Source organism: Panthera pardus, unplaced genomic scaffold (assembly GCF_024362965.1).
Source record: "Panthera pardus isolate Hobbes unplaced genomic scaffold, ASM2436296v1 HiC_scaffold_12, whole genome shotgun sequence".
Classification (NCBI taxonomy): Eukaryota; Metazoa; Chordata; class Mammalia; order Carnivora; family Felidae; genus Panthera; species Panthera pardus.
In genome coordinates this window covers 62,407,259-62,423,032 of record NW_026526677.1, presented here as the reverse complement: position 1 = coordinate 62,423,032, position 15,774 = coordinate 62,407,259, and the positions used below count along the sequence as shown (strand labels likewise).

General features: G+C 48.3%; 1 protein-coding gene across 1 annotated transcript in view; it reads left to right on the top strand.

Annotated features, from left to right (window-relative positions):
* TENM4 (teneurin transmembrane protein 4) overlaps positions 1-15,774 on the top strand; it is a 2,883,939-nt gene that overhangs the window by 2,274,867 nt on the left and 593,298 nt on the right. The window contains 1 exon segment of the mRNA XM_053900128.1: positions 12,282-12,337. The gene's annotated coding sequence lies outside the window, so the exon portion shown is untranslated.

The window sequence follows — 15,774 nt, the reverse complement described above, 5'->3', positions numbered from 1 at the left end:
AGAAGGCTGAGTGAAGGAGGCACAGCATGAGAAAGAACATGAAGCCTTCAGGAAGCGGTGGGTGGCTCCGTTAGGGTTTTCAGGTGAGGAAACCAACGCTGTTAGAAATCAGACGTATGCACACAATGAATATGACCCTTGGCAAGTCTTTTCCCTCTTCTGGGCTTATTTCCCCATCCTCCAAACGAGGGTCCCTTCCACGACTCTCCAAACCTGTGACTCACAGCCTGTTAGGGAGCGGGAAGCAGACTTGAATCTCCGTCTATTTATCTTATCTTCCTGTTTATATTTGGAAGCCTGTTTCTTCATCTCTTAGAATTGCCTGCATTGCCTGCCTGGGGAAGAATCTCTGTTTACCTTGATGTGCTGTGGGCACGATCCAGGGTTATTAATAAAACAAGGCAGGCTCACAGCAGCAAGGTGTGGGGAGCACAATTCTAGGACCAGCTGTCTCTGTCTGGGGGACCTCGGTTGCCCTAGGAAGAATGCCCACCTGCACAGGTACCATCTCACCTCCAGGGCTGGGACAGAGTGAGGGCCCTCTTGGCCTGTGGGGGAAACACTGACCTGTTTTGTCTCCTTCCCTAGGCTGTAGAACTCCGCTACCTGTACAACCCAGAGGCTGCAGACAATTAGGCTATAGACCTGTTTTGGGGCTCACATCCTGTTTTAATTATCAAGACATTTAATATAAAACCCAGGACATTTTGCCAAAAACAGAGGTTTCCACCCTCTCCTAGAAACTCAGATTTGGCAACTGTAGGCCCACCTTCTTGCATGCCTCATCCCCTGGTGTCCCTTTCAGAAGGGCATGAATTTCTGAGTTGGCCGTAGTCCCCACCCCTCTTTATTACTGATCCCTATAAGCATTTGGGTTTGCCAGCCTGGACCTACCCTCTCACTGAAACGCAAGATTCATATCCTTCAATTTCCTGGGAGGCAATGTATAATAATCACTCACATGTTATTCATCTATACAGATGCAGAGCACAATCCAGATACAGAGGGCTGTTTCCTGTTCATTTTCTCATCCTGTCCTCACAGCAGGCTCTAGCAGTGGGTGCAGTTGTTCCCATTTTACAGACGAAGAAAGCAAGGCTGAAAGAAGGGAAATGACAGTCTGCGTAATGGGTTTCGAGAATCATACGCTTGGGTGGTGGCTCGGCAGGATGGGCAGAGCATAGCAGGTGGCCTGTGTTAGAGGTTGGTTTTAGCTCTCATTCGCTGGGTATCTCTGTGCACGTCTCTACCCCTTTAGGGGCTCCAGTTTCATCCTCTGTAAAGGCAGGTCAGCGACCTAAATCAGAGGTTATTAATGTAAACACATGGCTGGGAAAAAAGTTAGCATTTTCCCCCATTGTGAATATAGGCAATAAACCACAATGGCATTAGAAGTCTCTGGGACTCCATTACCAGGAGGAATCTGATATTTTTGTGTCCCATCATAGTTGTTGGAGATACCTCAGAATATCATTTCCACTCATTACTACTTCAAGGTTATGAGAGTTATTAGACCAGCCACTAGATTTGTTATAAATCTTGACTTTGAAAGCAAATAAAAACATTACCGTATCAACAAAGGTATCATTTTAACTTTTTATAACCATCTTAATATAATTGGTTTCTGCTATAATCCTATGGATTTTTTTATGCATTTTGGAAACATTTTTCTGAGAAAGGGTCTGTAAGTTTCAAGAAACTTACCAAAGGGGTCTGAGAGACAGAAAAGGCTCAGACCCTTTTTTTTAAGGTGATCTCCAGACCACCTGAACCCTGGGGCTCTGGAATCCACAAGTATCAGGGCCCTCCATGGAGGAGTGCCTTCTGCCCCTCCATCCAGCTCGCTCTGTTTCTACACCCATAGCAGCTTCAGAGGGCCATTCCCTCGGCCCCGTGCAGCCTGGGTGACGTTGTTACATCAGAAACCCATCCCCCAATTTGTTGGAGGCTGCGGATGTCAGAGCAGCAAGTACCCTGGAGCAGGCTAGAGGAGGGAGGGGGGCTCCCTCCGACACCCGGCCCCCTGCCCTGAGGCCTCTTGCACTGGGGAGTGCTACAGTGCCCTGATCTCTGGGCCTGCGTGCATCACAGCTTCTGCCCTCCCCACTCCAGTTTTTCTCGCAGATCCTTGTGTGAGAATCCAGATCTGGAGGTCCTGGGTGCCTCTTGCTGTTTTGCAGGGAGGGAAGCAGAGGTGCAGAGAGGGCAAATGCCTGACTGAGGGCCGCACGGTTTGTCAGGGTCAGAGGAGGGACAAGAGTGCATCCATTCTGGTGCCCATTTCCTGGAACAGCATGGCCCAGTGCTTCGCTTACTCAGGGGCTGCCTTTTCTTGTGAAGGGGAAGCTTTAGATGTTTTTTTTTGTTTTTTTTCCTCGCCCATTCCTGACCAGCATTTTTTCCCTGAGACTTTGACTACTTCTTCCTTCCTTTCTTCCTTTCTAGTCATTTTTTTATTTATTTATGTTTTTAACAGTTCAGGTGATCTCCTAAGAATTCAGTCTGGTCCTTTAGGGAGCTGCACTGCTGTATTCTCAGACCCTTTCCACACATCAGAACAGAGGTAAATTAATTGGCTGATTCCCGAAATCTCTATGGTGGCTGTTGGAATTTACATTTCAGCTTTGACCCTAGAGACAGATGAGAAAGGTCCAAGCTCACAGCCTCATCACAGTGATTATTCGTTTGTCAAATATTGCTGGAGCCTTTGTGTCAGGAACCCGGGGGGCTGAGCAGGGAGGATAGATAGAGCAGTGGACAAGATGACATGCTCTCTGCCCACATGGGGCCTCTATTCAAGTCAGACATTGAAGGACTAGTTCAGTCATGCTGAGTAGATATAACAAAGCAAGAGCAGTGGATGATAGGAGGAGCTATCGACCAGGGTTAGGCAGCAGAGGCCTTTCAAAGTATATGCCTTGTAAGCTAAAATCTAGAATGTAGATGGAAATGAGCTGGGGCAAGTTCCAGAAATTGGGATAGCAGGTGCAAATGCCCTGTGGCAGGAGAAAGTGTGTGTTGATGGAGGAAATAGAAGAGAAGCAGAAGAGAAGCAGATGGGGCGCTTGCGTGGCTCAGTCGGTAAAGTGTCTGACTTTGGCTCAGGTCGTGATCTCGCAGTTCATGGGTCATGATCTCGCAGTTCATGGGTTCGAGTCCCGTGTCAGGCTTTGTGCCGACAGCTCAGAGCCTGGAGCCTGCTTCAGATTCTGTATCTCCCTCGCTCTCTGCCCCTCCCCTGCTCATGCTCTGTCTCTCTCTCAAAAATAAACATTAAAAAACTAAATAATAATAAAAAAAAAAAGAACAGAAGCAGATGGTGAGGTTAGAGGGACAGACAGACAGGGCCCAGAGATGAAGACCTTGTAAACCTGGATGTGGGTTTGAATGCATCTTGAGGAGAAGCCACAGAAGAAAGACATGACCAGATGTACCTTCTATGACCATGCTTTGTGCACGAGGAGAATCCGAGAGAGTGAGGGGTGAAGTGGGGAAATTGCTAGGAGTCTTGTGATAACAACCATGAGAAAAGGTGGCCTTTTGGACTCAGGTGTTGCCTGATTGATAAGGACCAGGAAATGGGCTTGAGATGGGTAAGGTGGCTCACGAGCAGGGAAGAGTCAAACCCAGAAAGACTGTGCCTTTCTCCCACCTCCCAAGTATCTGTAGGGTGCAGAGACCATGACCTCACCCTGACAGGACAGGCAGCCCCTCCTTGGCCGCTCTGCCCGCCTTGATGCCTGGCTTCTTCATTGCTCAATGCCTGAAGTTGTTGGAAAAGCTGAGCAGGTGCAGCCAGAAAGGCAGGGGAAATAGCTGTCCATTCGTTTAACTCCCCCGTCACTCAGGTCTTCTGGGATGAGCCTCAACGTGGTAAAGCTCACTTTTGTGCTTCTTGCCCTCCCAGAGTTCATGACTCTAAATAGTCACCCAGATAAACCCGTAACTATGAACTGTGAGGAATACAGGATCAAGAGCAGAGGTGGCATTCAAAATATTTAGCCACCCGACTGCACATCCACAGGCTGGTCAGAACGGCCCTCTGCCATGGGGCTGAGCAAGGGCCTGGGGGCCTTCCATGTGCCACACATCCCTTATCCTCCGGTTTGTGGGGAGGGCTGTTGGGTTCTGGGCAAGAGCTCAGGTCACAGTGGGAGGCACCCAGTGGCTCGGGTCGCCAACTACGCAGCAACCGGTAGGGAAGTGTTTCCGTATTTTAACCACAGGCACAACTGTCCTGCTGTGTACCTGCCGACCTAGACTGGGGGTCTGGGAAGGCTTCCTGGAGGAAGTGCTATTTGAGCTAAGATGTGAAAGACAGGCCTGTGAAGCTGGGAGTGGTGATAGAAGAAACAGCCTGTGTAAATGCTCTGAAACAGGACAGACAGTGGGGTGTTTGAGAAATGAAAGGGGCAGGACATTTGGTGAGAGGAGGCAGAGCTTCCAGCAGGAGCCAGGCTCTCTGGGCCCGGAAGCCGGGAAGTGCTCATATCTCCTATGAACCCAGGATACCAGAAGGCCGGCTGGGGGGGCTCCCGCAGCAGCTCAGGTGAGAGATGACTCCACTAGGGTAGTAGAGGCAGGGGTGGTGAGAAAGGGATGAATGGGAGGGTTAGAACTGGCAGGGGTCCATGATGGGTTAATATGGGGGTGTTGTGAAGGGGAGGGGTATCAAAGGGTGGCTTAGGTTTGTAGCTTGTGTTGCTGGGGTAGAGTGACATCACTCATCGAGATGGGGACCAGCAGAGGAGGACCCTTGGGAGGTAAAGGTTGAGCTCTTAACACGTGAAGTTGGAGGACGGCAGGTAAGTCCTGGTGCCAAAACACAGACTTCTGGTTCTTCCTCTGCTGCTCCGAGTAACTGGGGCAAATCACTTTGCCTTTCTAAGCCTCCACGTCCTCAGCTATAAAAGTGAGGAAGTAAAACCTGCTTTATAGGGTTGTTGTAAAGGTTATTACGAACACGGATGGGAAGGAACGTGACCATCGGCAGTCAGTGGTAGTGGTTGATTTTAATTAAACACACGTGCTCAGGAACCTTGTAAGATCCTGCGACAAAGAGGCGCATCTGGGACACGTTGTCCTTTATGGGATAAAACTTGGACTCCGTGACAGGGGTGGTGGTGGCGGTGGTGATGCTGACTGTGTTTCCCTGGCTGTTTGAAGCGTATCAAGCATCTGCCCTCATTATTTAGGGAGCTGCTGTTGTGTAAAGGAAGGATCGTTGAGCTCAGATTCAGATATTTGGGCTCTATCCCTGCCTCCTCAGCCTTAAGCGGGTCATGTGATTTCTCTGAGCCTTAGTTTCTTCAGTTGTAAAATGGGGATGATGATGATATATATATACCGCCCGGGATGATTATAAAATTCACTGTGCCAGATGTATAGTGATGCCTAATAATGGTTACTGCTTTGTTCTTTCTTATGTGGCCATAGTTCCTGGGACTTAGGGAAGAAAGTAGAAAATGGTACTGGGCCTCGTCCAGCAGGGCCTCTGGACGACCCTCAAATCTGAGCGTGGGTCCACACACACAAATAGTGTAACCGACTGGAATTGAATGAATGTGACTAAGGGAGCCTGGGCAGCAGCTCAGTCACCCGCGGGCATGGGCTGGGAGATGGCACGGGGACTGGAAAGCCTGAATCCCAGGCCCTACAGTCCCAGCTGAGTCAGAAAGGAACCGGTTGTTTGGGGGTGGATGGTTTTACATGCTCCTCAGGGCAGCTCCAGAGCAGCCAGGCCCACAGCCTCTGGTCGCTGGGCCACTGCATTCGGGCTGCTGTGGCGACCGGGCAAGGCATGACTAGTAGCCTCATAAATGAAGTCGGGGATCCTCCCCTTGGACCTGGATCAGCTGCTGCTCTGGCTTTCCCTGCCCTTGCCTCATTCCTAGCCTCACCCCTCCCATCCATCTTCCCTGCAGCCAGAGTGTTTGATCTCAAGGACGCATCTGGCCCTGTGAGTGCCCAGCTTAAAAACCAGTGATGGGGGCGCCTGGGTGGTGCAATCGGTTAAGCGTCCGACTTCAGCCAGGTCACGATCTCGCGGTCCATGAGTTCGAGCCCCGCGTCAGGCTCTGGGCTGATGGCTCGGAGCCTGGAGCCTGTTTCCGATTCTGTGTCTCCCTCTCTCTCTGACCCTCCCCCGTTCATGCTCTGTCTCTCTCTGTCCCAAAAATAAATAAAAAACGTTGAAAAAAAAAATTTAAAAAAAAAAAAAAAAAAACAAACCAGTGATGGACGGTCCTGTTGCTACAACCTGGTCCACGAGGCCTTCCAAGTTCCGACCCTGCACGCTTGCTAGTGCCTGTGTTCCCAGAGATTTTACTTCTCCTGCTGCTTGTGCTTCCCACATTTCACACCCCTTGCGTGGACCTCTTTGTTTTGCAAACACTGTGCTCCTGAGTCTAGCTTGAAGCCTGCCTTGCCCAGTCCCATCCCACAAAAACAGAGCCCTTCCTGTGTGGGTCCTGCTGAGATTACAGACTCCCCCCATCCTAATGACAACACATGTACCGTTTAGTGCAGGGAACGTGTCTAACTGACCATCAGTAGTTGTCGAAATTATAAAAGCAGTGAGTGCTGGCTGGGGCCAACTCGCAGGCCTCTGCTGGGGGTTTGAGAAACACTATTGCATAGAATTCTCACAGCGCCTGGATAAGGATCTCTGTTTTGCAGATGAGGAAGCCAAAGCTCAGGCAGGTTAGGTGGCTTTCTGTGTGTCACACAACTCTGAGTCAGAGCGGGGATTCGAACATGGGTCAGGCCCATGTTGTCTCTGAAAGCCTTTCTGGCCACCAACTCCGGTCTGGGTCTGACACACAGAGTAAGCATCAGGAATTGCTTTGTTGAATGAAAGGGGGAACGTGAAGCTGCTGCTGCGTGGAAAAGTTGATGTTTCAGGGAGAGCTGACTTGCTTGGTTTGTAAAAATTAAAACAGGCCAGGTGACTGGGTGGCTCAGCCGGTTAAGCTTCCAACTTTGGCTCAGGTCATGATCTCGCGGTTCACGGGTTTGAGCCCCGTGTCGGGCTCTGCGCTGTTAACATGGAGCCTGCTTCAGATCCTCTGTCTCCCTGTCTCTCTGTCCCTCCCTTGCTCATGTTCTCTCTCTCTCTCTCTCAAAAATAAACATTTAAGAAAACTAAAAAGACCCTCTCACATGGCTCCATGAGCCCTGTTGAAAAGATGCAGTGGTATCCTGCATCTTGGATTCTTACTGGACTTCGCATGCTTTTAGGTAAATAATAAAACCATCATGATCTCTCGCACAACCCAGAAAACCACCTCACTCTGAGAGCAACTTGATGTAGAGCGTCCCCGGCTGGGGGCACCTGCAGATGAGACAGCTGTGGTGAGGCCACCCAGATGGGGACACAGCTGGTCTTTGGAAGGCCAGTTAATGCATCGGGATTTCACTCTTGAGCCTGCCAGGCCATGGTAGGTTGTTAGGGCATTAGGGCCAAGGCCTTGTGGCTAGAGGACAATTTTCTCATCCTAAATTGCTTCATACCTGAAATGCTTCATTTCTGTGATCACACACACACACACACACACACACACTAAAATCTAACTGAGAGGGTGAAAAAGGAGAAAATCTTTGACTCCGAAATACCCAGAAGAAAGCTAAAGTGAACATGTTTTGGGGACCTCAGCAGCAGCAGAAGTCCAGGGGGAAAAAATCTGCACGCCAACAATGATGAAGCTGGAAACAGCCCGGTCCTCAGGGGAGGGCACCTCCTCACTCCCGACAGCTGGCGGCAATAAGGCCGGCTCTGCTTGGGTCAACAGGATGTTTTGAAATCAGCTCCTGCGTCTGAAGAGGAGATACGTGGAGCTCAAGGAGCATCTCTGAGCCTCAGAGTTGCTGGCACCTTGTGAGCAGGGACTGCCAGAGAGGAGGCATTGTCCTGTGCCCTCACCAGCCCTGCTTTGTGACTCATGGGCGCCCTTCCCTTGGAGGTCGCGACTCACTCAGGCCTCAAGTCCATGTGGATACAGTGGGAAACCCAGCCCTCTCCGTGGGTAGGGCCTGGACACTCAGTGCCCTCTTCCCCACCACAGAGTACCTCGGAAGATACGCCTCAAAGGAAAACTCCGGTAAATAGCCAGAGGAGCTCACTTAGTGTGGGGGGTTCAGGGCTTCTCTGAGGAGGTGGTGTTTAAGCTGAGAGGCCTGAAGGATAAGTTTGGATTAGCGAGCAAAGAGGAGAGCAAACAACTTTTCAGGCAGACGGAATGGCACATCCGGAGCCTTGGACTGGGAAGAAGAATGACCCATTTGAGGACCAGAAGGGAAGCCAGCGTGACAAAGCACAGAGCCTTAAGGGGAGATGGATGTATCAGGAGACCCAAGCCGTGTGGAAACTGGGTCCCAGAATCAGCCTCTGCAGGCACAGGTGCACATTCTGGACTTTGGACTTGATCTTTAGTGGGAAAGGAAGCTGTCAAAGAGCTTTAAGCAGTGGTGACAATCTGATTCTCCTTAAAAAACAAATCCTTCTTGTTTCTGGATGGTGGGAGAAGTGGAGGAGAGGCTGTGGACACCAGTTAGGAGGCCATGACAAAAGACCAGATGAGAGGTGATGGGGGCTTGGCAAAGGTCGTGGTGCTGGAGAGGGAGAAAAATGAACAGGAACAGATTCAAGGTCTACTCAGGAAGTAGGACAGATAGGACTTGGTGACTGGTCATCTGTGGGGAGAACACGCAGGGAGGTGTCAGGACGGGCCTCCAGGTTTCTGTTGGGGCAACAGTACCTGGTAGCACTGTGCACCATGATTGAACATGCTGGAAGAAAGCTAAAAGTCATAGTCAAGGCAAAAGACCAACGGTAAGCTCTTGGGTACCAAACAAGAAAGAGGTTAACACCCAACCAAGCAATGGGCAAAGGATTGTGAACATGCAGCTCCTAAAAGAAGGCTTGAAACTAGCCAAGAAACATAGAGGCATTTGTTCAACTGGTATCCAAAAGAAGCGATTAAGATACCAAGGCTCCATTTGACTATCACACTGACAAAGCTAAAAAAGCACGTTAATGCTAAAACTGATGAGGTCATGAAGGATTAGCATGTCCCTATGCTGCTGGTAGAAACTGACAGTGATAGTCTTTTGTAGGGGGGCAGTTACGAATTTTTTTAAACTGTTGAGCAATACAGGGGCACCTGGCTGGCTCAATCGGTGGAGTGTGCGACTCTTGATATCGGGGTCATGAGTCTGAGTCCCACACTGGGTGTCGAGATGACTTAAAAATAAAATCTTTAGGGGTGCCTCAGTGGCTTACCCTGTTAAGCATTTGGCTCTTGATTTCAGCTCAGGTCATGATCTCACGGTTCATGGGATTGAGCTCCACGTTGGGCTCTGTGCTAGGAGTGCAGAGCCTGGCTGGGATTGTCCCTCTCCCTCTCTCTCTGCCCCTCCCCTTGTGTGTTCGTTCTGTCTCTCTCTCTCTCTCTCAAAATAAATAAACATTTTTTTAAAACTTTAAAAATATGTTAAGCGATATAGTCTAAGTATAATATCAAGCAACCACACAGAGATACATGTACAAAAATATTAGAGTATTTCACTAGAGAAAAAATGAAAACGCCTATACATACATCGATAGAGGTTAATTGTGCATTCGTGTAACCATTTTAAAAGGATTAAAATTAGTGTATGTAATAGGATTCCATTTTATAAAGTGTCTGGATGTACACGTTTGTGAATGTGCATGGGGGTCTATATACAACAAGTTTTAGAAGGAAACCTGTCTAAAGTCATATTGCTAGTGTTGGATGAGTTTTGATCATATTTAATGTATTTGGGTAAACAGAAAAAATAATACTGTAGAAGAGAAAACAATAACCACTATAACAGAGACTGTAATTAAAGTGTTGCCAGAAGGAAACCCAAGGGAGGGGTGACTCATTCTGACTCGGGCTGGTGGGAGAAGACTTCATGGAAGAGGTGTGGGACCAAGAATGAAAGACCGTTGTACTTTCCTGTGACTGCACAGCTTGGTTGCTTGTGTTCATGAGAAATGAGGGAACCCTCCCAGAAAGAAAGTCTGAGCCCGTTCTGCAGGCCTTTGAGTCTCTTTGCTCTCTGGTCATAAAAAATTCATGCCAATTAATTGTAAACCAGATGACAGGAAACAGAAGCTTAGAAAGACACTCAACACCCAACAGCAGCTTCGATCGGTGTCCACTACGTCTGCTTTGCCACTTTCTCTGCCTTTCCCTCCCTCGGCTGGGATCTTATACTCATTTGCAGGGACAGTGGCATTCCAAGATGTTCTGTTACCAGCCCTTTCTATTTCCTTGGTTACTATCTTGGATCTTTGAATAAAGGATCACATTCGCTTCACATTTTCTAAGCTCGGTTTTAGAACTTATGCGGCGTCTTACCAAAGTGCCCTTTTGGGAACTTAAATATGAATTGACACAATGCAGGCACTGTGTGGGAAAGCTGGCGACCTAACAGAACAGGATGACCCTGCCTCCACTTGGAGCAGAACTTGGTTGGTGGCCTGACGCCGCAGAATTGCACACTGAGTTTCCAAGGAGGGCCAGAGAGGAAACTGAAAATGTTCACAGAGCCAGGGTTGAAAGTGGGCACATGGGGGCCCAAGTCGCAGTTTCTTCCGTTCCTGGCTGTGTGACTTCAGGCAACTTTCTTGGTGTTCAGTAAGCATAGGACAGAATTATGTTCCAAAGTCTGGCTGCATCATAGCTAGGGACCCTAAACCAGCCTTCCCAAGATAAAGTGGAGGCACCCCTGGAAAGTGCATACGTGAGCATTCCAAACTTCCAAAGTTATTTATTTTATTTTATTTATTTATTTTTTTTAAAACTTGAACTTCTAACGTTTATTTATTTTTGAGACAGAGAGAGACAGAGGATGAACGGGGGAGGGGCAGAGAGAGAGGGAGACACAGAATCGGAAGCATGCTCCAGGCTCTGAGCCATCAGCCCAGAGCCCGACGCGGGGCTCGAACTCACGGACCGTGAGATCGTGACCTGAGCTGAAGTCGGACGCTTAACCGACTGAGACACCCAGGCGCCCCCGAAGTTATTTATTTTAATGGATATTAGAAAAAAAAATTTTAAAGCAACACTTCAAACCTATGACTTCATGGAGATTTTTTATATAGAATGGTGGTGACTAAAAATTCCTTGAAGTTATTAGCGACTGTCTTGCTATTCTAGAATCCATCTGAGTTGAAAGACTGCCTTTCAGTGGGCCTTAGAGAGAAGGGGCAGGAATAAAATGCAGCACAAACTTTTAAAGACATCCTTTAAAAATAAAGTTAAGCAAAAAATGTGAAGCAATTTGGAAAAATTAGTCAAACGGTAGAAGAGGTGAGACATCCCTATGGCAAAAATGCGAGGAGTGTTAACGAAAATGACCATAGCAGGTCTTGGGTGGATCTCTGAACCTCCCTGAGTTACAGTTTTCTGGCCTGGAAAATCTCCCAGGGTGGTTAAGAGGCTCCTGAGAGAATATCGGTAGATGTTACCAGCTCAACAGTACAGACTCACTGTCACATGATAGGGACTCAAATATATGTTTCCTTCACTTTTCCTTAGCCTCATCTTTTTAAGTTAAAAGTGATCTCTGGGATTGGCCAACCTGGTCTCCTTATTTTGCAGATGAGGGAACTGAACCAGACTGGGGAAAGACCAGCCCCTCCTTCTTCCTGGGGTCTGATGTGCACAGTGCCTGCTGGAGACCTGACCACCGTCCAAGAGTCTTGGGGGAAGCTGATAAAGCTGATGTGGGAATAAAAAAGAGTTAACAATGTGGGCAGTGGTCGTGGTGTAACAGCAGGGGCCAGGGGGCATGATGATCTGCGTGCCACTTTGCAGTAGAGTGCTCCTTTCTGGTCCCTGCTCTACAAAATGGTGAACTCTGCACATTAGAAGAAAAAAATTGGAAAGATACCCCCAAGTGTTGGGAGTATGTTGAGGTAGTGACATTTTTGTTTGTTCTATTTCTCCTGGTATTTCAATGGTCTTTTGCATTTTTACGTCGATGAAAAATAAAAATAAATGCCAAAATGATGGGAAGGCTGAATTTTCTGGGCTGAGGGTCGAACACCATCAGTGCCCTGCTTGACACATAACTATTAATTATCACACTTCATTTTTGAAATAATTCCCTTCCAGCTCCTGATCGTTAGCAATTTCCCCAGTTATGTGGGATCAGAAGCAGTTGGGAACTGATATCAGGTATAAAACCTCTGATGCGTTTTAGTGCAGTGGTCTCAAGGGATTAATTGTGATCATCTTCTTCTCTTGCAGATGGAAAAGCTGAGACTCAGAGAGGGCTAGTGATCTCCCGGACACTCGGTCAGTAGGTAAGTGCTGATGCTGACAGTGAGCTGGAAACAAGATATACTTCTAATCTCCGCGGCCGAATCTCGTGATTTTTCTGATTTGTACAATTCAAGACAGAAAATAAGATGAGCTGGTTGGAGGCATTTGGGTATGCTGTGCACCGTAGTTTCTGTATGTTTTCACTGTTGAGTTGGAATGTTTAACAAGCGAGTTTGTGAAGGCTTCCTGGGCATTGCCTGCCTATATTGGATCTTTCCCGGGGAATGGGAGGGCTCATTAAAACCTGGCCCACGCTGTGGCTAGTTTGACATCATTGACCCTTCCAGAGACCCAGCAGTTTGGTGCATCTAGAACAGGGAGCCCTGGATTAGGGGGTGAGGGGATCTGGGTTTCAGTACTACCATAAGCTGTTCTGTGACCTCGAACAAGCCACTTAACTCACGGGTTCACTGATTCTTTCAAACTGTTTTTCCCCAGAATATTTGGTGCCAGCCCTTTGTGCCGGGCACTGAGGATAACAAGATAAATACAGCACAGGCTTTGCCCTTGAGGCACTCACAGCCCAATTTATGAGCTCCTCCATTTCCTCATTACTGTCTCATCATGAAAATTTCTAACATCTGCTTTGGAGTTTACAGTGTGTAGGGCATTTTGTGATCTTCCCCCAAACTCCATAAGATGGAAAGAAGCTGCTTATTGCCATTTTGCCAAGCAGAAAACCATGGCTCAGAGAGTTGGCAAGACCATGCAGAGAAAACGCTAGAGCTGACCTTGAAACCAGACTTCCTAACTTCAAAGCATTTGTTTCTGTTAACAGCAAACTATTCTACCTGATGATTTTAGCGTTTGAACCCTACCCCTTAGCAGTGAGTAAAACGTTAGGGAGCAACAGGACGGAGCCAGTGCTGATGCAAGGCTAATCTTCTGCAAGGGGTACTTTTCTTGTGTCTAGCTGATTATTCCAGAAAACAGTGTCTTCTCTGACCGAGAGTGAAGGCAGCCTTGGGCTCAGAGTAAGCTCGTAGCCAGAAGAAAATATGTCCCAGGCGGAAGCCCAGGGCCACCTCCTCCAGATGGTTGGGACTCAGCACATCAGAGAGAATCTGCCATGAGCAAGAGGGGCACAGACCCCTTCTCCCGCAGTGGCCCTACAGAATGCTGTTGCTTTCTGCCAGAGCTTAATGATCCCGGTAGCTTCGGCTTTTGCAAGGCTGCCTGGCCTCAGGCGAGACGTGGAGAATGATAGGATTAGAGGCTGTGCTGTTTGTTTGTGGGGATGACAACTTGAGCACGAAGCTCTTGGGCTCCCTCAAAGTCTGCAGTTTCAAAGGGTGTGTGAATAACCTTGGGGACCAGGCCTGGTTTTCCTGCCTTACAGTGTGTGTGTGTGTGTGTGTGTGTGTGTGGTGAGTGGTGCCCGTCCTTGATGAAGATGTACTGACATGTGTGTGGTAGATGGGATGTGCAGGATTTGTGGGGAATGTGTGTGTACAAGTGTGAGGGGTGGAATTTTTATACTGTGTGTGTGTGCATGCACACGCACACACTTGATCTCTAGGAAGCGATTTATATGAAAAAAAGAAACACTTATGGGTGTAATTTTTCAACAGGACCCAGAAATGGGCTTTTAATAAGTATCATTAAACTCTTACATTACAAGGGGAGGCCAGCCTGTCTTTCATCCTTGCTTGGATCACACAGCTCTCCCTTGCCCTGTTCTTTGGTGTCAGATAAAAACTGCTGTAATTCCTATTGGTCTCTCCAAAGCCTTTGCTCCCCCTTCCTGCTCTCCCCTGCCCCTGCCCTACCCTGGCGCTTGTCTGATCTCTCCGCTTGGACCTCGACACAGACAGGGCTGGTGTCAGGACTGACAGATGATACCTGCGGGTGTGCCTGGAATCTGAGCGATCTGTGTCTCGCGTTGTTCCAGCAGGAGACTTTAGGGTCTTTGTTTTGGAGGTGCCCCAAGCCGAGAGAGATCGGGGCTCCTTCCTTTCCCTGAGGGTCACTTACAGCCAGCGACACCCGGCAGGACTGTGTGTGTGCAAACCCTTTCCTTTATGGATTGGGTTTCCCCTTGTCTGACGTGGGAGGGGAGAAGCTCTGTTGAAAGGTAGGTTTCGCTCTAGACTGAAAGCATTCTGCCAGGTCTCCTGAGGAAGCCGGTTCCCAGAGTGATTATCTTTCCTGAGCTGAGAGCGAAGTGCTCTGTGACGAGAAGCTTGGCAGGCTTAGCAACAGGCTTATCAAGCGATGCTGCGAGAATGTTCATTCGTGTAAGCAGGCCTGACTTGGTGCAGTTCTGTTCTTTGTGCACTGGCTCAGTTCTGGGGCTGGTGTGTTCTGATTTGCATGGCTCCTTTTCCAAGGTTATCCATCCTGTAAGTTGTGGAGTTCTGCCTGCATCGTCCTTGTTCACTCCCCACGCTCCCCAGCCCGGGTGAGGGGTTGATTGTGCAGCAGTGTTTGAGGTCTCCATAGAGGCCACTGGCCCCAGGTAGCAGAGTGCCCCAGGTTGGGGTTCTCATGCCTTCTAGAATATAACAGGCCCTCATCTGTGTCCTAGCTTGGCCTCTTACTACACCAACCTACTCAATTTCTCTTGGCCCTGGGGGACCTGCCCTGTTTGGAATCTTCTGCCTCATCCTTGCCAGCAATTCCATTGGAGTGGCCAGCCTCTGGTCCCTATGGCTCCAGTCATTGGCTCAGAACTGGCTCCAAGCCAGACAAGCCTCTGAACATCACAACCCTGCCACACATGCTGGGTGGATGTCCTTCCTTGACCTTAACACCTACCCAGACAGACCTTTAGGATTGGGACAATAGCCAACATGAGCTCTTCAAACACCCTTAATCACCCTTAATAAAAAACATGTATCGAGCACCTACTGTGGGCAAGGCACTATGGTAACATCTTAGATACACTTTTTTTTTTCTAATTTTTATAGCCATTTTTTTTCCAGATAAACTAGGTTTCGAAGAAGTTAACATGGCTAAGAGTATTCAGGTATTCAGTGATAATGCTAGGATTTGAGCCCACATATTTGAACCAAAAAGCTTTGCTCTTGTCTTATATAAAGTGTGTACCACACAATGGCTAGCAAAAAGTGATTGTCACCTTTTAGAGATGGTTCTTTTAAAAGTAATTATTAACAATGGGGCACCTGGGGGGCTCAGTCAGTTAAGTGTCCGACTTTGGCTCAGGTCATGATCTCACGGTTTGTGAGTTCGAGCCTCACATTGGGCTCTGCACTGACAGTGCAGAGCCTGCTTGGGATTCTCTCTTTCTCCCTCTCTGTCTGCCCCTGTCCTGCTCACACACACATGCTCTCTCTCTCAAAATAAATAAGTAAACTTAAAAAAATAAAAGTAATTATTAGCAAAGCATTTATCATAGTACATCCTAATTGTTGGTTGTCTTTTCCCACTGAATGGTAACGTTCTTGAGGGCAGAACC